Consider the following 24,633-nt stretch of genomic DNA (forward strand, 5'->3'; position numbering starts at 1 on the left):
ACAGTGTGAAGGTAGTCAATTGTGAACTAACCCACATTAAAAAATACTATAGCAGCCTATACTATGGGATAAATTCTATAGTATTCACTGTAGTGTTTTTGCACTTTACTGTAGCATGTACTGTAGTATACTCCAGTATTTGCAGTTAACTATAGTATAAATACTGAAGTAAAAGAACTGTGGTATATACTAAAGTAATGAATTAGTGTTTTTGTGGATTGTAGTATTCTGTAGTATTTACTATAGTGTTTTGTGGACAGTACTGTAGTATTCACTGTAGTGGTTTTGAGGACTGTAGTATACTGTAGTATTTACTGTAGTGTTTTTGTGGACATTACTGTAGTATTTACTATAGTATTTTTGTTTTATTATCTTTGACATGGAAGTGGAGGCATTCTCCTTGAGGAAACCTACTGAAGAAATACTTAAAGTGTGTGTTTGCAACGCCAGGGTTGTGGGTTCGATTCCCACGGGGGGCCAGCACAGAAAAAAAAATGTAAGAAATGTATGCATTCACTACTGTAAGTCGCTCTGGATAAGAGCGTCTGCTAAATGACTAAAATGTAAATGTAAATGTACATTTCCCATAACCTGTAGGTAGGTAGGATTGTGGTCTGAACAAATAGTTCAGAGCTTCCACTCTTTTCTGTAACCTCTAGGAAACACAATGTATGGTCTATACTCGGCATCTATGTTTCACACTTATGGGTGGCAGAAATTACGATATGGGGGAGGGGAATGGATAGGGTGTATGCAAATTACATACTGTGGTATTTACTAAAGTCAAAAAAGGTTTATGTTTTTGTGGTCTGTAGTGTTTTTGTGGACATTACTGTAGTATTTACTATAGTATTCTACAACATTCTATATTAAGTACTACACATGACCGAGGGATACTACAGTGTGTAGTATAATATTCTACAGTATACTAGTTTACTATATAATTCTATAGTAAGTACTATAGTATTCCATAGTAAATGGTAGTATTTTATAATGTGGAATAATGGGTATGAAAATGTTTGTGCTGTTTTGAACAAGAGCATTCTTGTGAGTCTTTAATAATAGCAACAATGGAGCTTTTTACAGAACAAAATAAATGGAGAATGAGTGTAGTTGTAGGCCTATGTGAGGCATCTGATTGAGTGGAATTCACATTTTCAGTGCTTTTTTCAGATAGCAGACCTCTATTTTTTTTCTTTCTACTGTGCTACAGTACAGTGGAGTCCTGTAGGTGCAGTTTTACCCTCAACACCTTGACTTTGACAACTGGACCTGAAAAGGCTTCAAATACTTCAAGCATCAATGGGAAGCGCTGTATCTCCAGGATCCCCCACTTGTCTATTCTGTTTGTGTTTCTAGAGCTGACGAATCGGGAACAGGGAGCTTGGAACTCCTGGACTAGGAAGGGCTGTGAAATCTAGAATAATCATCCATCTAGGATGAGCAGACAAACCCTGCCCATTGCACCACAAACACGTGTGATACAGTAAGTGCCTCTTGTGCCTCTTCCAAGAAAAACATGCACTAGCATGTCATACCTAAAAGAATACATCCCATTTTCAGCAAGTCACCGTGAAAAAAGAGCCATCATCATCAACATTAGCATGTCCTACTAATACAAGCAATAACCACATGTATGAGAGCACCCTTCGAGTCTTTAATTTGATTGTTTTCAAAGAACATGGAGGTATATTCTATATTTCTGGTGTATCAGGTATTTTTTACTGTTGGACAGTGGATGCCAGGTATTGGCATAACACAGTAGTAGTGAATGCACACCTTATTGAATAAAAAAGCATACACATTTCTGGGGATAAATTCAATTTAAATGTATAGCTGTGATTCAGAATGGGGCATCTGTATTGTGAGATCAAGAGTCCTCCAGAGATGAAAAGATGGGGACCTGACAGATGTGAATTTGTTGTGATGTGCAGGCGGAGGATAGAGAAGGGCAGAGAAGAGCTGTGTACAGAAGCTACTACAACCCCTCTCCACGCTAGCGGCTGATAATTGCCTTTTGCGTTACACTCACATTGCACCTGGATCCCATTGGAGAGAGACGCGGCACTTTCATCAGGGTGCTTCTTGGGACAGAGGAGAGCTGTAAATAGTCGAATGTTTCTCCACAGGGAACCAGTGAAGCGCTGTTGTATTCACACTCGCAATCTGGGGGCATCACAACACCATTGCTTACTAGAAAAAATGTACGCCTGTCCAGTACTCTCTTCGTTTAACAGTCCGTTTAATCTGGCGACAGGTTATTCAGTGGTGATGTGTGTTTTCTCATGTGGAGGTGTATTCATTTGTTTTGAAGCACCGAACACTAAGGTTGTGGGGTACTGTTGGACAGCGCATATTTGTAGAGAGGTTGGCTCACAGTTGGCCTATTTTATTGAGGCCTCCAATAAACAACAAGTACACAGCAAGCTCCCACTTTCCCAATTTCCTCCTGGCCATGACTCATGAGCCAGAAATGTTATTGCTCTGTTACAATTTGCTCTCATTTTTACTTTGCTCAGGGGTGTCACCAGCGCACCCCCTCTCCTGCCCAGCTCTGGAGTGGCAGAGAAGCCTGACAGTGTTAGCTGTTGTTATCTGTTATGTTCAGACTGTATTCATAATCATTGGGACCCAGCTCCATGTGTTGTCTACACTGCCTTTCCCAACCAACACTAACACCATCAAGCTCATTACAGGACACATACTGTAAGCTCTCAGCTCACCTCCCTTGAATAACGATGTGTCACTTTTTGACAGGTGAAGAGGAGACATATTGTAAAAGCACAGGAGGAGGAGTGAAATCTGTTTATAATAGTCAAAAGTTTCAACAAACAAGTGCTTCATCTCAGATAACACACCAAAAACTAGGATGGAAAAGTACAAAAAACAATAAATAAAGAAGTTAGTGTAGACATTTACTATAGGATGTTGGACTGAGGCTGTGGAGAGATAATTAATGTCAAAACAGTGCACTGGTACAAATAGGCTCTGGGTCTCCTCCTAGGCTGATATGGCCGCAATGCACCAGCAGGCTTTACAGGCCTTCAAGTGCTTCAGTGTAGACACATTCCACCAGAATGCACTGCAAAGCCTTTGACTGCCCCTCTAATGAGGTGGAGGACTGTCCGCAGCCTGCAGTCCCCAGCCAGGCCCTCCCTAGCTCCCCCTCGCTCCCTACTCACAGCCCCTGCTCCCTCTGGGCCTGTCAGCCTCCCTCCCACCTCTCACTGACTGACTGGGCAGATGAATAAAAACAAGCTTTTTTCCGGATCGCTTGTGCCTTTTTAAAGACCGGAGCCCTGGCAAGTCGTCCTGACGGTCTCTATAATCCTGTTTGGCCCTGTTAGCTGGGCTAAAGTGGGACGCCACGGCAAGCGCTCAGATGTTGCCTTGAAAGATGTGTTTGTGGGCGTCTGAGACACTGGTCATGTTTTGTCAGCACATCAAGGTCCTGGTGACTGTTGTATGTTGTGCATTGATGTCTTTGAAAAGGCTGCAACAATGGTACTGAGGTGCAACATGGTATAATTACGGCCCTCATTCACATGACTCTCTATGTACTGTATGTACTGTATGTTGTTTTTGAAAAACAACTAAATATGCTCTACAGGGATGATGGACTCCACCCAAATCATCAAGGAGCCTGGACCCTCTCTTCACATTTAAAGACCGCGTTAAGATATTGACTCAGACAGACCAAGCACCGCTCAGGTAATACCTCCCATCCTCTCTAAGCGTTATCGTTGTACTGTTGTCTATACTTCCAGGGGTGTTGGCAGTTGTAATCTTCTACCCATTTGTTTGAACTCCACTCTTAGTTCTGCTATTGTTAGCTCAAATGAAGAGCCCACTGTGGTCTGCTCACCCAGTGCTTTTAGTTCAAATTTCAGTTCCATAAACTTGAATACCCCCTCGGTTTTCAAATCCCGTAGAGGGCTTAGTCTGTTGCACGATAGCAACCAAAGCCATGTAAGTCAGTTTAATATTCCATCATTGGTTACTCTGAGAGTTCCTCATATTGACTTTGGCTGCGGCCTCAGAACCTATAGTTTTAACCTTGGAAAAATAATTCAAATTTCTTCTCCTTCCTCTATTTTTAAAAGGGATAGACAAAATGTTGCAGTTCTATGCAATCTGATAGCCATACCAATTATATAAATATCAACCATCAGACAGGGCCTGTAACCACCTATTGAGCATAGCTTGTTTGAGTTGGAGCTTCCATGTGACTTAAAAAATCGTAAAGGACTTGGGTTAATGTATCGGAACATTAGGAGCTTACTTCCTTATCTGGATTACATAAAGATCTAGGCTATGCAGGCGAATCCAAACATTCTGGTACTGACTGAAACCTGGATGTCGGGGGACATTCTGGACTCTGATATTAATATTGAGGGTTATCATATGTTCAGAGCTGACAGACAGGGTAGAGGTGGTGGAGGGTGTCATGAACGTCGGATGAAGTAGGCCAAGGTGCAGCATGGTGAGCGTACATTTTCCTCTTTATTGAATGTCACCAGCAAAACCAATAAACAATACAAAACGATCGTGAAGCTTACAGGGCAAAGTGCCACAAACAAAGTTAACTACCCACAAGGACAGGTGGGAAAAAGGGCTACCTAGGTATGGCTCCCAATCAGCAACAACGAAGTACAGCTGTCCCTGATTGAGAGCCATACCAGGCCAAAACAAAGAAACACAAAACATAGAAAATAGAACATAGAATGCCCACCCCAATTCACGCCCTGACCAAACCAAAATAGAGACATAAAAAGGAACTCTAAGGTCAGGGCATGACAGAGTGGCCATTTTTATACAAATATTTTCCTGTCTCTACTGAAATCCATTTCCCTTGCCAATTGTTTTTAGCAACTATCGTTAAGCCTTTGTCCAGGGAAAAAGGTATTCATAACTGTTATAGTAGTCGACCGTCCTCCCTTTGCTAACCTTTGTGTACTCAAGGAGTTAACTAGTTTGTTGACTTCTTTTACTAAATCAGAAGTTGTTATCCTGGGTGACCTAAATTATGATTGGGAAATGTAAGCTTCTGACAATATAAAAAACATGTGTAATGATCTAAACCTAACCCAGTCGGTGACTAAGCCTACATGGCCCAACCCTAGAGATCCTTCAAAGTCAGCTCTGATTGATCTTATTTTAACGAATACTCCAGAGAAATGTGTTTCTACTGGTGTCTTTGCCCAATGCATTAGTGAACATTGCCCAGTTGTTTGTTTTAGAGATGTGAGAACACAAAAATCAAATCCTCGTGTCAATACAAAGAGTAACTTGTCAAGTGTCAACTTTCTTAATAATTATGGCCCAATTTCAAGGCTTTTTGTCTAGCTAAAATTCTCGTATCCTTGCTAAATGTACAAGTTCTCTTTTTTTCTGAGAAATGTATTTTGAATGTAAACCAATCAGGGTTTAGGCCTGGGCATAGCAGTATTACAACAACCTCTTTAGTTGTTAATGATCTTGTCATTGCTTTAGACACGAAAATGACATGTGCTGAGTTGTTTGTGGACCTGTCAAAAGCTTTTGATACTGTTGATCATAATATTTTATTGAATATGTTGTCCTCGATAGGCCTGAGCTTTGACACCTGTTCTTCGTTTCATGATTATCTTAATGACAGAACTCAATCAATCAATCGAATGTATTTATAAAGCCCTTCTTAAATCAGCTGATGTCACAAGGTGAACATGGTGGCTAGGAAAAACTCCCTAGAAAGGCCAGAACCTAGGAAGAAACCTAGAGAGGAACCAGGCTATGAGGGGTGGCCAGTCCTCTTCTGGCTGTGCCAGCTAGAGATTATAACAGAACATGGCCAAGATGTTCAAATGTTCATAGATGACCAGCAGTGTCAAATAATCATAATGACAGTGGTTGTAGAGGGTGCAACAGATCAGCACCTCAGGAGTAAATGTCAGTTGGCTTTTCATAGCCAATCATTCAGAATATCTCTACCGCTCCTGCTGTCTCTAGAGAGTTGAAAACAGCAGGTCTGGGACAGGTAGCACGTTCGGTGAACAGGTCAGGGTTCCATAGTCACAGGCAGAACAGTTGAAACTGGAGTAGCAGCACGACCACGTGGACTGGGGACAGCAAGGAGTCAGCAGGCCAGGTAGTCCTGAGGCATGGTCCTAGGGCTCAGGACCTCTGAGAGAGAGAAAGAAAGAGAGAAAAAGCGAGAGCGAATTAGAGAGAGCATACTTAAATTCACACAGGACACCGGATAAGACAGGAGAAATACTCCAGATATAACAGACTGAGCCTAGCCCCCGACACAAACTATTGCAGAACTCAGGCCATCGTGATGGCAGGGGTCGATTTTGGGACATGTTCTCTTCACTATTTATATAATCACCATTGGTCAATCTGTTAAAAATGGTCAACTTCATCTATATGCGGATGATACTATTGTGTGCCATTGCCCCGACTGTTGATCTGGCTGTGTCAAAACTAAAGTGAGGTTTTATAGCTATGTGTCACGCTCGTCGTACGAACTGGAAGCATACTCGGACCAATGTGCAGCGTGATCTGGGTTCCACATATTTATTAAAGTGAAACGCACAAAACAAAGAATAGACGATACGTAAAGCTCAAGCAGTGCTCATAGGCAACTATACAGAAACAAGATCCCACAACCACAGGTGGGAAAAATAACTACTTAAATATGATCCCCAATTAGAGACAACGATTACCTCTAATTGGGAATCATACAAAAAACCCAACATAGAAAAAGAAACTAGAACACGACATAGATATACTAGATCACCCCCTAGTCATGCCCTGACCTACTACACCATAGAGAAACAATGGCGCTCTATGGTCAGGGCGTGACAGTACCCCCCCAAAGGTGTGGACTCCGGACGCAAAACCTGGGGGTAGGGGGGGTGATTAGTGTCGGTGGCGGCTCCGGTGCGGGGCGAAGTATCCACTCTGCTCGCGGATCCGCCAGCATCGATAGCCCTGCTCTGTTGCGGGACGAAGAACCCGCTCAGCTCGCGGATCCACCAGCTTTGGTGACGGCTCTGATGCCGTCACCAAAGCCGTCACCACTCATCCCACGGATCCAACCATGGACCCGGGCTGAACACTGTGCCTGGACCTCAGTGTCAAGGAAGGCTCCTGCCATGGAGCGGGACTGGACACCAGCCCTGGCCATTGGTGCCGATGAAGGCTCCCGCCATGGAGCGGGACTGGCCGCTGTGCCTGGGCTGGGCACCAGCACAGAGGAAGACTCCCGCCATGGAGCGGGACTGGACGTCGTGCCTGGACTGGGCACTGGCGCATAGGGAGGCTCCTGCCCTGGAGCTGGATGTTCCGGACCGTGGACCGTCGCAGGAGGTTCCGGGCCAGGGACCGTCGCAGGAGGTTCCGGACTGGGGACCGTCGCAAGAGGTTCCGGACTGGGGACTGTCGCCGAAAGCCTGGTGCGTGGAGCCGGCACAGGTGGCACCGGACTGGTGACACGCACTCCAGGGCAAGTGCGAGGAGCAGGCACAGGATGTACCGGACTGGGGAGACGTACTGGAGACCTGGTGCATGGAGCCCACACAACTGGTACCGAACAGATGACAACCACCGCACGGTGAGTGCGGGGAGCTGGCACAGGACGTACTGGGCTGTGGAGGCACACTGGAGACCTGGTGCGTAGTGCCGGCACAAATTGTACCGGAACGATGACAACCACCGCACGGTGAGTGCGGGGAGCTATCACAGGACTACTGGGCTGTGGAGGCGCACTGGAGACTTGGTGCGTAGAGCTTGCACACATGGTGTCGGGCTGAGAAGGCGCTCTTCAGTGCGCCTGCGCTGCAGCATACTCCTTGCCAAAACCTCTCTCCGGTATCTCATTACCTTCCTCTATCGACTCCCACACAGGCTCTGGCTCACTCCCCGGCTCCGCTGACCACACCGTGTGCCCCCCCAATTTTTTTTTATTTGGGCTGTCTTTTGGGCTTTCCTTGTGGCCGCGAACCCCGGCGTCGTCGCTGTCCTCCCTTCTCTCCTTGCGTCTGCCGCCCCTGAAGGCGATCCTGTCCGGCCAGGGTTTCCTCCCAAGTCCAGGATCCCTTCCCATCCAAAATCTCCTCCCAAGTCCAGGATACCTTCTCCTCCTGGGCACGCTGCTTGGTCCTGTTGTGGTGGGATCTTCTGTCACGCTCATCGTACGAACTGGAAGCATACTTGGACCAACGTGCAGCGTGATCTGGGTTCCACATATTTATTCAAGTGAAATGCACAAAACAACAAAGCATAGACGATACGTGCCGCTCAAGCCATGCTCATAGGCAACTACACAGAAATAAGATCCCACAACCACAGGTGGGAAAAATAACTACTTAAATATGATCCCCAATTAGAGACAACGATTACCAGCTGTCTCTAATTGGGAATCATACAAAAAACCCAACATAGAAAAAGAAACTAGAACACAACATAGACATAGACATAGATATACTAGATCACCCCCTAGTCACGCCCTGACCTACTACACCATAGAGAAACAATGGCTCTCTATGGTCAGGGTGTGACACTATGCAGGAATTCCTTGCTGATTTACAATTTGTGCTTAGTATGGGGGAAAAAAATACATGTTGGTTTTAAACTCTTGTAAGAATATTTCAGATGAACTACATATTCACTCATTAGATGATTCTCCAATCAAACGTGTTCCTGTATATACAGAACCAGTCAAAAGTTTGGACATACCGACTCATTCAAGGGTCTTTCTTTATATTTTATTATTTTCTACATTGTAGAATAATAGTGAAGACATCAAAACTATGAAATAACACATATGGAATCATGTAGTAACCAAAAAAGTGATAAACAAATCAAAATATATTTTTTATTATAGATTCTTCGAAGAAGCCACCCTCAGGATTGATGACAGCTTTGCACACTCTTGGCATTCTCTCAACCAGCTTCACCTGGAATTCTTCATCCCAAATCATCTCAATTGGGTTGAGGTCGAAGGATTGTGGAGGTCAGGTCATCTGATGCAGCACCATCACTCTCCTTCTTGGTCAAATAGCCCTTACACAGCCTGGAGGTGTGTTTTGGGTCATTGTCCTGATGAAAAACAAATTATAGTTCCCCTAAGCGCAAACCAGATGGAATGGTGTTTTTGTGCAGAATGCTGTGGTAGCTATGCTGGTTAAGTGTGCCTTGAATTCTAAATAAATCACTGATAATGTCACCAGCAAAGCAACCCCACACCATCAAACCGTCTCCTCCATGCTTCACGGTGGGAGCCACAGATGCAGAGATCATCCATTCACCTACTCTGCGTCTCACAAAGACACTGTGATTGGAACCAAAAAAATCTCACATTTGGACTCATCAGACCAACGGACAGATTTCCACCTGTCTAATGTCCATTGCTTGTGTTTCTTGGCCCAAGCTAGTCTCTTTGTCTTATTGGTGTCCTTTAGTAGTGTTTTCTTTGCAGCAATTCGACCATGAAGGCCTGATTCACACAGTCCCCTCTGAACAGTTGATGTTGAGATGTGTCTGATACTTGAACTCTGAAGCATTTATTTGAGCTGCAATTTCTGAGGCTGGTAACTAATGAACTTGTCCTCTGCAGCAGAGGTAACGCTGGGTCTTCCTTTCCTGTGGCGGTCCTCATGAGAGCTGGTTTCATCATAGACCTTGATGGTTCTTTATTGGCTGACCTTCATGTCATAACGTAATGATGGACTGTTGTTTCTCTTTGCTTATTTGAGCTATCCTTGCCATAATATGGTGCTATCTTCTGTATACCAGCCATACCTTGTCACAACACAACTGCTTGGCTCAAACGCATTAAGAAGGAAATAAATTCCACAAATGAACTTTTAACAAGGCACACCTGTTAATTGAAATGCATTCCAGGTGACTACCTCATGAAGCTGGTTGAGAGAATGCCAAGAGTGTGCAAAGCGGTCATCAAGGCAAAGAAAGGGTAGTTACCTTGAAAAATCTCAAACCTCAAATATATTTTGATTTGTTTAACACTTTTTTGATTACTACATGATTCCATATGTGTCATTTCATCGTTCTGATGTCTTCACTATTATTCTACAAAGTAGTAAAAATAAAGAAAGACCCTTGAATGAGTCGGCATGTCAAAACTTTCGACTGGTACTGTATATATACATATATATATATTGTGTTTTATGTGTATTTTATATTGTATTATACAGGGCACATTTGGAAAATAAACCTAGGTCTCAATATGTGTTCCCTGTCAAAATAAATTCTTGACCTTGAAATAAATATATTTGCTTGCTTAGGATTTTATGGCTCTAAATTCATTCCTAATGCACACATGCAGAGCAGTCTTTTTATGTGCTAGCTGATTTCAGAGAGTCATAATGTGAGTGATGCTACCGTGTAGTTTCCTCTGTGGAGTGGCTTTAGTGAATGCTATCAAGGCTGTTGCTTTAGGCCGTAAATTGTATGTATTGTTCAAAAAAGTGAAAAACAGCAAAGTTGCAGGTCTTTCTGATGATGATAACCTGCATGCACCAGTGACTTCACTAAAAGTTCTCAATATGGATGAAGGAGTGCAGTGCATGCTGGGTCCTTCCCCACAGAGCGCAGGTTGCCAAATAGGAGGGCTGTTGGCCGATGGCAGATGGTGTGGGGGGAGATTACACTGTCATTGGTGCATGGCATGAGATTGCACTGGTGTGAGTCGCTGTGGGTGAGAGTGGGATACAGTTACTCCTCCGTATGCGGATTAGCGTTAGTGTTTATACTGGCTGTACTCTCCTATATGTGTCTGCAGAGCCAGTTCCCTGTATGCTACCAGACAGGGCCAGTTGCACTGTTCCCCAGCCTCAGGGAAGAATGTTAAATGCAGCATTTTGTCTCTAACGAGAATCCAAACAGTCGGCATACTGTATGGTTTATATGCTCCATTTCTCCCCCTGGACTATGTTGCGTGCTGGATATTTATTATACAAAATATGAATTACAGAGGAATCACTGAGCAAGCCTACTTTGCATAGGACTGTAGTAGAAAATGGCCGTCCTAATGATATTGCTACTATAAAACCAGGATGAGACTAGGGAACCTCATTAATTACAGTCCCAGTCCAACAACTCTTTACGATGCATGGCACATTTAAGACAGACTGTAATCCATTTGAACAACTGTATCTTTACAGGGGCAATTAAGGACAAGAACCTTGCTAGAGGGCACAAAAACCTGAACCTCCTGGGAATCTATCTCACTGGAGTTAAATCACCAGGCCATTGGCCATCTGTGGTACCCCATGCTGACACAGTGAAACAATGCTTTGATTATACATTCAAGTGAAATTGGTAGGCATAATAATGGTAAGACCCCAAGGTCAAGGGGAGCTCAAGGTCAAGGGGAACTCAAGGTCAAGAAGAGCTAGCAGTGTAGACTGCCTTGGTTAGAGTGCTACGTTGCAGGGCAGAACAAAAAGCACCTTTCAATGGGGATGTTTGGTCAAATTAGTGATGGAGTGTGTTTTTTTTTTAATGTATATTATAAATTACACATGCCATTTCCAATTAGCAGTATGTACTAAATATTAAGTCATTAATATAACGTGATAGGTTGCTATATAAGATTTTTCTCATTATATTGTGCAAGCAACATTTTGTCCAGATGGGGGCACTGAAGACAACATAAAACTGAATCAGGTGAGGGATGGGTTCCATTCAACATAGAGATCACAAGTGATACATTATTGGAAGTGGAATATAAAAAAACATGTTTTAAATAGTTTTAATATAGTATTTGTGGAGAAAGTGTTACTGATAGTGATGATTATTATTGAATGTCATGATTTATGACCAAATCACTAAGGAAAACTGTGCTACTCTGCAACGCGAGTGCTGCACTTGTCAGTTGTCATTTCTATCTCTACCAGTGGAGGGTAGTACAAGCCAGGTTTAGGAGAAGACCACACAAATTGCAGGCACAGAGAGGTTAGATAGGGCTGTAGGACTTTCCCATCCCTCTTTGATCCCTTTCCATCAGCTGCCTTATTACACATTTGAAATATTTTTCTCCCTCTCTTTTTACAAAGATACTTTAAACAATCAGCCAATACTTCCTCATCAAATTCCATAACTCCATGACCTTACATGGGGTGCAGATGCAGGTATTGAAATGACTCAAATTGGATTCCACTGAAATTACACAGACACACCAACACTGGGGTCAGAAATGATTGACAATAATACATTGTGTCAAAGATCATACCCCCAAGACATGCTAACCTCCCCTGTTGTTGGTAATGGTGAGAGGTTAGCATGTCTTGGGAGTATGAACTTTGACCCTCCGTAACTTTCTCACTTATTATTATTCACGATTCATTCAGGATTATTTATGATCATGGCAGCATCCACATTAATGAAGAAGTGCTTAGAAACATATTCTATTCTTACTTACAATACATTATTTACCATTCAATTCTATTGGACGCAAAATAATCTGAAACAACCAAAATGAACTGCAAATGTATCCAACAAGTTTGTAAAGTCACAGGCTTGATGTAGTCCTTAAGTGCTAGGAATATAGGACAAAATGCTAAACCTTTGACTACTTTCTTTGTAAGAACCTTTAGGGGTGTCAACAGGGGCGGACTGGGAACAAAAATTGTCCCTAGCATTTCTAACACACCGGTCCATTTCTTTCTTCAAGGCCCCCACACAAGCCATTTCTTTTCTTGAAGCCCACATTTCTTGAAGCTCACATTTGCCCAAAATACCAGATGGACAGTCCGCCTTAGGTGTCAATAATTTTGACCCCTACGTTTGTGAGAAAAAAAAGTATTACTTTTTGAAGAAAAACTCTTGAACGAGTAGGTGTCCTAACTTTTGACTGGTAGTGTACTGTACATTGTATGCTACATTAAAAACATGTTTTTATTTCATACAACTACTCTTGCTCAGGTATTAGATTTTGTTTATTTTTACTATTTTCTACATTGTAGAATAATATTGAAAATATCAAACCTAGTGTTAAACAAATCAAAATATATTTTAGATTTTAGATTTTTCAAAGTAGCCACCCTTTGCCTTGATGACAGCTTTGCACACTCTTGGCATTCTCTCAACTTCACCTGGAATACTTTTCCAACATTCTTGAAGGAGTTCCCACATATGCTGAGCACTTGTTGGCTGCTTCTCTTTCACTCCGTGGTCCGACTCATCCCAAACCATATCAATATCACTCCATAACTCTCCTTCTTGGTCAGATAGCCCTTACACAGCCTGGAGGTGTGTTGGGTCATTGTCCTGTTGAAAAACAAATGATAGTCCCAGTAAGCGCAAACCAGATGGGATGGCGTATCTCTGCAGAATGCTGTGGTAGCCATGTTCGTTAAGTGTGCCTTGAATTCTAAATACATCACTGACATTGTCACCAGCAAAGCACCCCCACACCATCACACCTCCTCCTCCATGCTTCACGGTGGGAACCACACATGCGGATATCATCCGTTCACCTACTCTGCATCTCACAAAGACACAGCGGTTGGAACCAAACATCTTTACATTTGGACTCATCAGACCAACGGACATATTTCTAATGTCCATTGCTTGTGTTTCTTGGCCCAAGCAAGTTTCTTTGTCTTATTGGTGTCCTTTAGTAGTGGTTTCTTTGCAGCAATTTGACCATGAAGCCCTGATTCACACAGTCTCCTCTGAACAGTTGATGTTGAGATGTGTCTTTTACTTGAACTCTCTGAAGCATTTATTTGGGCTACAATCTGAGGAGCAGTGAACTCTAATGAACTTGTCCTCTGCAGCAGATGTAACTTTGGGTCTTCCTTTCCTGTGGCATCCCATTGAGAGCCAGTTTCATCATAGCGCTTGATGGTTTTTGCGACTGCACTTGAAGAACATTAAAGTTCTTGACATTTTCCGCATTGACTGACCTTCATGTCTTAAAGTAATGTAATTACTGTAAATTAATTAATGTAAAGTAATCATCTCAACATTCCAATTTGAGCAGCAGCAGCTGAAAAATGAGCTCCTACAAATATTGAAATTTACATGGTTTTTAGAGTGAAGTACATCGGAAAAAATCAAAAGAAAACTGCAAGACTGAATAGGAGAAAAAACAAGCAACAAACAAAGAAGATAGGCTTTTGAAAAAAGTTACTATTTTTCATAAAATTGTAGTTATCTTAGCTAGCTGAATTGTTTACCAGTTGCTAAGCAGTTGCTAGGGACTCTTTTGGAAGAAGCTAGCTAGCTAACGAAGAATAACAAAGAATATCTAGTTAACAGAAGAAAAGAAAGAGAAAATCAGGACAGAAAAAAAGGATATCAAAGTGGAACAGTTCTCTAAAGACACAAGAGACAATAATACAAGAAACAACACTTCTGTAGCTTGTTAACTATGTGTCTGTCTATCCCTGTTCTCTCCCCTCTGCACAGGCCATACAAACGCTTCACACCGCGTGGCCGCTGCCACTCTAACCTGGTGGTCCCAGCGCGCACGACCCACGTGGAGTTCCAGGTCTCTGGCAGCCTCTGGAACTGCCGGTCTGCGGCCAACAAGGCTGAGTTCATCTCAGCCAATGCTACCCTCCAGTCCCTAGACTTCCTGGCGCTGACGGAAACATGGATTACCACAGTTAACACTGCTACTCCTACTGCTCTCTCCTCGTCTGCCCACGTATTCTCGCATACCCCTAGAGCATCGAGCCAGCGGGGTGGTGGCACTGGAATCATTCTCTCTTTCTCCCCTGACCCATCTGTCTATCTCCTCATTTGAATTCCATGCTGTCACAGTTACCAGCCCTTTCAAGCTTAACATCCTTATCATTTATCGCCCTCCAGGTTCCCTTGGAGAGTTCATCAATGAGCTTGACGCCTTGATAAGTTCCTTTCCTGAGGATGGCTCACCTCTCACAGTTCTGGGTGACTTTAACCTCCCCACGTCTACCTTTGACTCATTCCTCTCTGCCTCCTTCTTTCCACTCCTCTCCTCCTTTGACCTCACCCTCTCACCTTCCCCCCCTACTCACAAGGCAGGCAATACGCTTGACCTCATCTTTACTAGATGCTGTTCTTCCACTAATCTCATTGCAACTCCCCTCCAAATCTCCGACCACTACCTTGTATCCTTTTCCCTCTCGCTCTCATCCAACACTTCTCACTCTGCCCCTACTCGGATGGTATTGCGCCGTCCCAACCTTCGCTCTCTCTCTCCCGCTACTCTCTCCTCTTCCATCCTATCATCTCTTCCCTCTGCTCAAACCTTCTCCAACCTATCTCCTGATTCTGCCTCCTCAACCCTCCTCTCCTCCCTTTCTGCATCCTTTGATTTTCTCTGTCCCCTATCCTCCAGGCCGGCTCGGTCCTCCCCTCCTGCTCCGTGGCTCGACGACTCACTGCGAGCTCACAGAACAGGGCTCCGGGCAGCCGAGCGGAAATGGAGGAAAACTCGCCTCCCTGCGGACCTCCCATCCTTTCACTCCCTTCTCTCTACATTCTCCTCTTCTGTCTCTGCTGCTAAAGCCACTTTCTACCACTCTAAATTCCAAGCATCTGCCTCTAACCCTAGGAAGCTCTTTGCTACCTTCTCCTCCCTCCTGAATCCTCCTCCCCCTCCCCCCCTCCTCCCTCTCTGCGGATGACTTCGTCAACCATTTTGAAAAGAAGGTTGACGACATCCGATCCTCGTTTGCTAAGTCAAACGACACCGCTGGTCCTGCTCACACTGCCCTACCCTGTGCTTTGACCTCTTTCTCCCCTCTCTCTCCAGATGAAATCTCGCGTCTTGTGACGGCCGGCCGCCCAACAACCTGCCCACTTGACCCTATCCCCTCCTCTCTTCTCCAGACCATTTCCGGAGACCTTCTCCCCTACCTCACCTCGCTCATCAACTCATCCTTGACCGCTGGCTACGTCCCTTCCGTCTTCAAGAGAGCGAGAGTTGCACCCCTTCTGAAAAAACCTACACTCGATCCCTCCCATGTCAACAACTACAGACCAGTATCCCTTCTTTCTTTTCTCTCCAAAACTCTTGAACGTGCCGTCCTTGCCCAGCTCTCCTGCTATCTCTCTCAGAATGACCTTCTTGATCCTAATCAGTCAGGTTTCAAGACTGGGCATTCAACTGAGACTGCTCTTCTCTGTGTCACGGAGGCTCTCCGCACTGCTAAAGCTAACTCTTTCTCCTCTGCTCTCATCCTTCTAGACCTATCTGCTGCCTTTGATACTGTGAACCATCAGATCCTCCTCTCCACCCTCTCCGAGTTGGGCATCTCCGGCGCGGCCCACGCTTGGATTGCGTCCTACCTGACAGGTCGCTCCTACCAGGTGGCGTGGCGAGAATCTGTCTCCGCACCACGCGCTCTCACCACTGGTGTCCCCCAGGGCTCTGTTCTAGGCCCTCTCCTATTCTCGCTATACACCAAGTCACTTGGCTCTGTCATATCCTCACATGGTCTCTCCTATCATTGCTATGCAGACGACACACAATTAATCTTCTCCTTTCCTCCTTCTGATAACCAGGCGGCGAATCGCATCTCTGCATGTCTGGCAGACATATCAGTGTGGATGACGGATCACCACCTCAAGCTGAACCTCGGCAAGACGGAGCTGCTCTTCCTCCCGGGGAAGGACTGCCCGTTCCATGATCTCGCCATCACGGTTGACAACTCCCTTGTGTCCTCCTCCCAGAGTGCTAAGAACCTTGGCGTGATCCTGGACAACACCCTGTCGTTCTCCACTAACATCAAGGCGGTGACCCGATCCTGTAGGTTCATGCTCTACAACATTCGCAGAGTACGACCCTGCCTCACACAGGAAGCGACGCAGGTCCTAATCCAGGCACTTGTCATCTCCCGTCTGGATTGCTGTAACTCGCTGTTGGCTGGGCTCCCTGCCTGTGCCATTAAACCCCTACAACTCATCCAGAACGCCGCAGCCCGTCTGGTGTTCAACCTTCCCAAGTTCTCTCATGTCACCCCGCTCCTCCGCTCTCTCCACTGGCTTCCAGTTGAAGCTCGCATCCGCTACAAGACCATGGTGCTTGCCTACGGAGCTGTGAGGGGAACGGCACCTCCATACCTTCAGGCTCTGATCAGGCCCTACACCCAAACAAGGGCACTGCGTTCTTCCACCTCTGGCCTGCTGGCCCCCCTACCTCTGAGGAAGCACGGTTCCCGCTCAGCCCAGTCCAAACTGTTCGCTGCTCTGGCACCCCAATGGTGGAACAAGCTCCCTCACGACGCCAGGACAGCGGAGTCAATCACCACCTTCCGGAGACACCTGAAACCCCACCTCTTTAAGGAATACCTGGGATAGGATAAAGTAGTCCTTCTAACCCCCCCCCTTAAAAGATTTAGATGCACTATTGTAAAGTGGTTGTTCCACTGGATATCATAAGGTGAATGCACCAATTTGTAAGTCGCTCTGGATAAGAGCGTCTGCTAAATGACTTAAATGTAAATGTAATGTAAATGTAATGATGGGCTGTCGTTTCTCTTTGCTTATTTGATCTGTTCTTGCCATAATAAGGACTTGGTCTTTTACCAAATAGGCCTATCTTCTGTATACCCCCCTACCTTGTCACAACACAACTGATTGGGTCAAACTCATTAACCTCTACGGGCCACGGGGGCAGTATTGAGAATTTTGAAAGAAATATGTGCCCATTTTTAACTGCCTCCTACACCAACTCAGAAGCTAGGATATGCATATTATTAACACATTCGGATAGAAAACACTCTGAATTTTCTAAAACAGTTTGAATGGTGTCTGTAAGTATAACAAAACTCATATTGCAGGCAAAAACCTGTGAAAAATAGATTAAAAAAAATGAGAATTTTGTGACTGTACTATTTAGTGTCATTGTTTTAAAGATACCACAGTGAGAAAGGATTCAGTTCGCAACTCCTACTGCTTCCACTAGATGTCAACGATCTTTAGAAAGTTGTTGGAAGCATCTGTCATGAATACAGACCGAATTAGAAAGCTTACAAGTTGACACGTCATCACTTCATTTTTTGCGCCTGCGCATGAATCTGAGAAGAGTGCCTTTGTCATTATCGTTTATTCTAGACACTTGATAGGTTGTGTGAAAATATTACTGATGTTTACTGATGTTTCACGTTAAAAATGGAACAAAAGATTAGTGCTAAACAACGTTTGACATGTTTAAACAAACGTAAATAGATTATTTACTAGGTTTTCTTTAGCTTTTCGACGTGACTTTACACTGCCCACCTCATTTTGTGGGAGCCTACTGAACGCTAACTATTTGGACATAAATTATGAACTTTGTCAAAAGAAACCACATTTGTTCTGGACCTGGGATCTCTGGCAGCGCCTTCTGATGGAGATAATCAAAGGTAAGGGGATATTTAGAATGTTATTATCGATATTAGATGATGCTAATGCTAACGGTATAGCTTAGCTTAGCTTAGCATATAGCTTATTGTTGTTAGCATAGTACCCAGTTTATGCAAAATGTGATTTCCCAGTAAAGTTATTTTGAGATCTGGCCATTCGGTAGCAATTACGAGATGATAATATATTATTCTTTGAATGACAATATTATAATTTACCAATGTTTTCGAATAGTAATTCCGTGATTTGTAATGCTGGATTCACTGGGTGCATTCGAGCCGAAAAAAATTCTGAATTTCACCGCGACTGTAAATGCTGTTTTTGGATATAAATATGAACTTGATGGAACTAAAAATGCATGTATTGTATAACATAATGTCCTATGAGTGTCATCTGATGCAGATTGTCAAAGGTAAGTGCATAATTCTAGCTAGTTTTCTGTCTGTTGATGCCCTTCTTTGAATTGGCTAAACATTACACGCAGCTATTGTCAATGTACTCTCCTCACATAACCTAACTTTATGCATTCTCCGTAATGCCTCTGAAAATCGGACAGCGTGGTTAGATTTAGGAGATATATCTTTCAAATGGAGGAAAATAGTTGATTATTTGATTTTTTGAAATGATTACTCTTGCAGTTTTGAATTCCCCGCCATGGTCACATGACAATGAATCCCAATACCGGGATAAGATCGGGATAAGATCCTCAACAGGTTAAGAAGGAAAGAAATTCCACAAATGTACTTTTTAAAGGCACACATGTTAATTAAAGTGCATTCTAGGTGACTACCTCATGATTCATGGTTGAGAGAATGCCAAGAGTGTGCAAAGCTGTCATCAAGGTAAAGAAAGGGTGTCTACTTTGAAGAATCTCAAATATAACATATAGTTTGATTTGCTTAACACTTTTTTGGTTACTACATGATTCCATATGTGTTATTTCATAGTGTTGATGTCTTCACTATTTTTCTACAATGTAGAAAATAGTAAAAAAACAAAAAAAACAACCCTTGAATGAATAGGTGTGTCCTAACTTTTGACTGGTACTGTGGCGCATCATTTGAATAATTCATTTTATACAGTCGTTATTGTTCATTTTTATCAAGCGTGTCAATAATTTCGGACCCCACTGTAGATGGTCTCACGTTAGCATTAGGGTCTGTCTGACTGAGACCCAAAGAGCAGTACGAGTGTTTGTGGAGCCAGTGTACAGCCTATCTGCTCATCAAAACACACCACCTGTGAATGATGGCCAACCCATCCACCATTTTAACACACAATGGACAATAGCCCAGCTCATATCGACCACAAACATGCACCATCCTGGATCCTCCTACCATTATGGCACCAGCTAAGGAACCAGACATATATTTTGCCAGTACTCAAACTTCAGATATTGAATGTATAACTTCAAATATAGGCTTAAATACAGCTAAAAAAAAAGATACAATCAGCAATCTTACAGCTCAGGGCTCTCTCTCACTGATAAGGTGTTATTGCAGCATATTTACTTATTATTCAGACTGAACGTAGACATGAGCAGACAGAGAGAGTAAGAGAGAAAGAGAAGAAAGAGAGAGTGAAAGAGAGGCAGCGAGACAGAGAGAGAGAGACTGTGTAGGGGGGTTTCATCTAAACACAGAGGGCAGACAGAAACTCGATTACTGGGAAATGTAACTCTCCTGTCAGAGTGACAGTGACAGTGTGGGAGGCAGGGTGGGACTCCTGATGATACCATCAAAGTCCTCCTTTATTTGTCTTGATGAGGAAGCGATTCCGCTTCCCCAGGGCCCCTGGGGCCATGCTGATGTCATCTGCCTGTCACCCACCATGACTGGAAGTCTCACTGCTGCCAGGCGTCAGGCACAGATGAATTAAGTCTGCTGTTCAATGCATGAGGTCTCACAATGTGACTGGTCAAGCCCAGTAATAACAGCCATTAGCATCTTCGCTGCTTCTCTTACTGTTACGGGGTTGTGTCACTATGATACCACCACTCCAACCAGAGTTAGCGAAGACTTCTACTAAAATGTGTACTTCTACGGCTGCTACCACTACTTCTACTAGTGCTACCCCACTGGGCACACACTGGTTGAAATCAACGTTGTTTCCACGTCATTTCAATGAAATGACATTGAACCAACATGGAATAGACGTTGAATTGACATCTGTGCCCAGTGGGACTAGTCCTAGTACTAGGCCTATTACATTTTGTTATTTCTTTTCTCTTGGCTATGCCCCACCCTTATTTCTTAGAGACACAAAAGCCACTGCCAGACAGAAATGTGTGTTGCTCCTTTCCAGGATTTTTGGAGCAAATGCAAGTTACATATAATATTGCCAGTATGTTTGTGTGTGTGTGGGTGTGTGTGTGTGTCCTTTGAATGTCTGAGTCCAAGGCAGCACTTTGTTGAAGAGACAGATTCATCAGCAGGCTTTTGTGAGTGTCCCTTGTCTCCAGCACCTTTGGCTTCTACAGATGACTGCAGACAAACACATGTGGTCTATCGAGATTATACCTCATTTGAGATGTACAATGGTCGCATTAGAGCGTTTGAAAGGACCTCTGAATCCCCTGTATTCACAATGGTGACAGGTTGCAGATGCTGATTTTTAACTGTTTATTGTCTTTGTCCATTGATGCAAATTATAGGATAAGAAATCCATGAATTGAAGTGAAGCATAAAGTGCTTCAATGTAAATGTCTGAAAATAAATCCCATAATCAGCTGCTTACCACCGCGTGCTTGACAATATATAATGATATGCAGCTAGATTGTCAATTGACTTCCTGCATTCCACCTAGCCTATATCTCCATGGCAACCTCTTGGCTCTTTTCATGGTTGTTGCGAAAGAAAGGTAGTTCAAAACACTCTTATTCACTCTCACATCGTGACAGTCTATGAATTAAATATGAACACTTGTTTTTTAGACGAAGAAACACCTGAATATTCCAACACTTTTTTTTCTCGTTTTTTAATTCTATTAAATTCACTTCCACTGTATTATCTACCATAGACTTTTTTTGTTGTCGCGGATATCATGTAAAGCAGTCTATGGCTTCTAGGAACTCGTAAAGAATGTGTGATGATGCCCCGGATGCGCAGACATAGGGCGCTTCAGAGAGGGCAGGCGTACGAGAGCCAGGGAGAGATAGTGGGGGCTGGATGTCAGAACTGACACTAACATGGCCCTCTCTGTCCTCTGTCACAGTGAGCTCATCCAGTCCAGACCTGACTCACTGCCTGGCGTCCTGCTACTCCTTTGGGAGCCACTCTGAATCCCTCTCACTCAATAACACACTGACCCCAACAGATCATGTGTCTACAACTGTGGAGTAACAGGATAGCTTGTCTGCTGGAACAAGCACAAGAAACAAGCTGGTGTCGTTGCGCAAGAACACGACCACCGTTTGAAAACAAACTCTTGATTTGTTTCCCGGGTTTCGCTAATCTCTTTGTTACATAACATGCTTAATCTGCTCTTCTTTGAACAAAATCATCGGTTTAATTGTGTCCTCAGCCAATATGATGTCACGGTTACTTATGCTGGATTATCATGGCAAATATGATCACACATGCAATGTCTTCTAATTACTGAGATCATTTCAACACCAGGGGTGTCACTTGTCACCTAAATGTCATCATCATCATACCACTGTTATTCTCTACAGTGTGGAGCGCTGTGTGATGGCTGTCTCTTCACTGCAGTAAATGACATCACATAGCTGTGTGTGAGGTTTTAAACACAAGGGGTGAGAAGTGAAGGTGAGAAAGATATGCTCGAACAAACTGTTGTAGGGAACAATATAAACAGTTAAAACGCAGTCCCAGAGTGAACGTAGCGAACACAACTCTGACAGAATAGCACCCTTAGAAACAAACATTTCACTCTTATTTGGCCTATGAAAGGACCCCAATGAGCACTCCTCATGGCTCTTATATGTGTTCCCCACAGCCCTATAAGGAAACAGGTGGTGATGTTCCCCCCTTCCTCTGAACCCACTTCAAATGTCAGGGGGCAAGCAAGAAGATGGCAAATATGAGGGATTATTTGTATTGATTTTCCTCTTTTATTTTTAATTAGCCCAAGGGCTTAAGTCTTGATTAGATTGGGTTCTGGCTTTAACACTATTGATTTTTTGGTAGACTCCTCTAAATCCACTCTCTTCCTTATTACAGATCCCTGCTACCTCCCTCGTGGGCTGTGTTCGGAGTGTTACCAAACATGTAGTCTGTTTCTAATGGGGCCAGAAACTATTTGATCGAAAGTGACAAAATAACACCCCTTCTGTCCCACGGGCCCAATTCTGTTACCATGTTATGAACTTCCCTTGGGAGTAAAGAAGCGCTGTGCATTCTGGGTAAGTGTGCAGAACAGACACTCCAGCATTATTCTGATCTTTAAACCTCATCTTGGGAAATATTCAGGACATTTACAGCACAGTGCAGCTCAGCCCCTCATGCCTGGATGGGTGTTGATCATGTGTGTGAAACCTCCAGTGATAAAGCTGGTGAATGACATCCTCCTACAAGAATCAGCCTTTCATATCAAAATGTATTATTTTTTTATTTTTTTGGCGCAACCTTTCACACAATAATGAGCTACAATGTACAACATCACCCGGGGTGATAGCCCTCTCTTAACATGAATTCTTTGCTGTATTCACACACAGATCAGATATGGCCATACCTGCCCACCAATTTGGCTGAGTGGAAAGGCAATTATTTGCATGATCACACAGTCATTGTGTTGCATCCATCCATTGAGAAATGTAATTATAGTATGGTAAATTCTTTCAGAGTAGAAGGACAGAACTGAAGACTCTGCCTGCCATCTACATTGATGAAGACTGCAGGTTTCTCACTGTGTACACAGTGATGCACAAACCATTCAATCCAACTTTACCTTATGTTTAGTAATGAACTTCAAACCTCTTTCAATAATGTCATGTAAAATGTACATCCTTGTATGGCAACTATAAAACCCATCACTGGCTCTCTTGTTCCCCACCTACATACAGTATATGACCCAATACCGCAGTAGATTTTAATAGAAGTGTATTTATTTTACCTTTATTTAACTAGGAAAGTCAGTTAAGAACAAATTCTTATTTTCAATGACGGCCTAGGGACAGTGGGTTAACTGCCTTGTTCAGGGGCAGAACGACATATTTTTACCTTGTCAGCTCGGGGATTCAATCTTGCAACCTTTCGGTTACTAGTCCAACGCTCTAACCACTAGGCTACCTGCCACCCCAGTACAGAAGTACAGTCTAGACAATATCATTTTTTACATATCAAGTGTTTTTTTATTTATTTATTTATTTATTTATTTCACCTTTATTTAACCAGGTAGGCAAGTTGAGAACAAGTTCTCATTTACAATTGCGACCTGGCCAAGATAAAGCAAAGCAGTTCGACAACATACAAAAACACAGAGTTACACATGGAGTAAAACAACATACAATCCAATGATGCAGTAGAAAAAAAATAAGACTATATACAATGTGAGCAAATGATGTGAGATAAGGGAGGTAAAGGTAAAAAAGGCCATGGTGGCAAAGTAAATAAAGTATAGCAAGTAAGACACTGGAATGGTAGATTTGTAGTTCAAAGTTCAAAGTTCAAAGTTAAAATATAAATAATATGGTGCAAAGGAGCAAAATAAATAAAATAAATAAATACAGTAGGGGAAGAGGTAATAGTTTGGGCTAAATTATAGATGGGCTATGTACAGGTGCAGTGATCTGGGAGCTGCTCTGATAGCTGGTGCTTAAAGCTAGTGAGGGAGATAAGTGTTTCCAGTTTCAGAGATTTTTGTAGTTCGTTCCAGTCATTGGCAGCAGAGAACTGGAAGGAGAGACGACCAAAGGAGGAGTTGGCTTTAGGGGTGACCAGAGAGATATACCTGCTGGAGCGCGTGCTACAGGTGGGTGCTGCTATGGTGACCAGTGAGCGGAGATAAGGGGGGACTTTACCTAGCAGGGTCTTGTAGATGACCTGGAGCCAATGTGTTTAGCGACGATTATGAAGCGAAGGCCAGCCAACGAGAGCGTACAGGTCGCAGTGGTGGGTAGTATATGGGGCTTTGGTGACAAAACGGATGGCACTGTGATAGACTGCATCCAGCTTGTTGAGTAGGGTATTGGAGGCTATTTTGTAAATGACATCGCCGAAGTCGAGGATTGGTAGGATGGTCAGTTTTACGAGGGTATGTTTGGCAGCATGAGTGAAGGATGCTTTGTTGCGAAATAGGAAGCCAATTCTAGATTTAACTTTGGATTGG

This window comes from Salmo trutta, chromosome 16 (assembly GCF_901001165.1).
Source record: "Salmo trutta chromosome 16, fSalTru1.1, whole genome shotgun sequence".
Taxonomy (NCBI): Eukaryota; Metazoa; Chordata; class Actinopteri; order Salmoniformes; family Salmonidae; genus Salmo; species Salmo trutta.